The sequence below is a fragment of the Bubalus kerabau genome, chromosome 12 (assembly GCF_029407905.1).
Source record: "Bubalus kerabau isolate K-KA32 ecotype Philippines breed swamp buffalo chromosome 12, PCC_UOA_SB_1v2, whole genome shotgun sequence".
Taxonomy (NCBI): domain Eukaryota; kingdom Metazoa; phylum Chordata; class Mammalia; order Artiodactyla; family Bovidae; genus Bubalus; species Bubalus kerabau.
Window position 1 is genome coordinate 31,453,909 of NC_073635.1, and position 1,422 is coordinate 31,455,330.

General features: G+C 44.7%; 1 non-coding gene across 1 annotated transcript; it reads right to left on the bottom strand.

Annotated features, from left to right (window-relative positions):
* Positions 1 to 1,018: 1,018 nt before the first annotated feature.
* On the bottom strand, positions 1,019 to 1,091 carry TRNAG-CCC (transfer RNA glycine (anticodon CCC)). The gene has a single exon. It is a non-coding gene; the product is annotated as a tRNA-Gly (tRNA).
* Positions 1,092 to 1,422: the final 331 nt, after the last annotated feature.

The following is a 1,422-nucleotide window of genomic DNA, read 5'->3' on the forward strand; positions in this document are numbered from 1 at the left end:
TAAAGAACCTGCCTGCCAAAGCAGGAGATGTAAGAGATGTGGATTCCATCCCTGGGTGGGGAAGATCCCTGGAGGAGGGCATGGCAACCCACTCCAGTATTCTTGCCTGGAGAATCCCATGGACAGAGGAGCCTGGCAGGCTACAGTTCATGGGGTTGCAAAGAGTTGGACATGACCAAAGAGACTTAGCACGCACCCAGATGGCCAGCACTGAGACAAACAGCCCATTAACTTAGTCCTCTCAACAGCCCAGGGAGTAAGTGAAAGGAGAGAACTAAGTTTCAGAGACAGCAGCTTGCTCAAGGTCACAGGATGATGGCCTCTGAATCTCAATTGTCTATTTGATTTCAAAATTCAAAAGGTTTCCATTATATTAAGTTTCTCAAATATTAGTGTGCTTCAGAATATTCAAGGGAGTTTGTTTAGATTTTAGATCCCATGAAGGTAAGATGTGGGTTCAACCCCTGGGTCAGGAAGATCCCCTGTAGGAGGAATTGGCACCCCACTCCAGTATCCTTGCTTGCAGAATCCCATGGACAGAGGAGCCTGGTGGGCTACAGTCCATAGGGTTGCAAAGAGTCAGACATGACTGAGCACACACACACTCACACAGACACACACATACACACACACACACACATCTGCTGACTAAGCTTGATGCCTGGGACCTGAGCCTCTCTATTCCTGTTGTTGCCATTGCTGATGTTTGGGCCTCTGTATTTTTACCAAGCTCCCAGGGGATGTGGATTCACACTATTGCCTTGGTTCATGAGGCTGGTCGTTTTTTCACCTTTCCAGGGTAGATAAGCAGCTGTCTAAGACTAGTAAGGCTAATTCAACATCTTTCTTAAGCTCTCAGCTTTATTAGAACTCTACCAGCTATCACTTTCATTACCTTTTATGGGGGAAATTTCCAACAACATCAATTTTTAAAAAATTATTTATTTGGTCTTAGTTGCAGAATGCAGGATCTTTAGTTGTGGCACGTGAACTTTTAGTTGCAATATGTGAGATCTAGTTCCCTGACCAGGGATTGAACCTGGGCCCCCTGCATTGGGAGCTCAGAGTCTTAGCCACTGGACCACCAGGGAAGGCCCCCAACAACATCAGTTTAAAAAACATTTTGGCACATGTCCTTGGGCAATCACACGACCCTGAAAGTCTTTCGTTTCTGAAGGTATGTCTTACTCTACATTCTGAGGCATTCACATATGAATCTAAGAATTTTTAGCATGGAGGTGTCTACAGTCTCTGACCTGTTTATTGTCAGCCTCATCCCATAAAACAAAATATCACCAGGATAGAAATGCTGAACGGTTTTGGAACGCCAATAACTATGCTTTACTTCATGATGTTTTGCAAATTTGGAGTTCAGTTTATTGCATTCTCAGAAAAGACGTGTACCCACAGTTACCTCTGGCT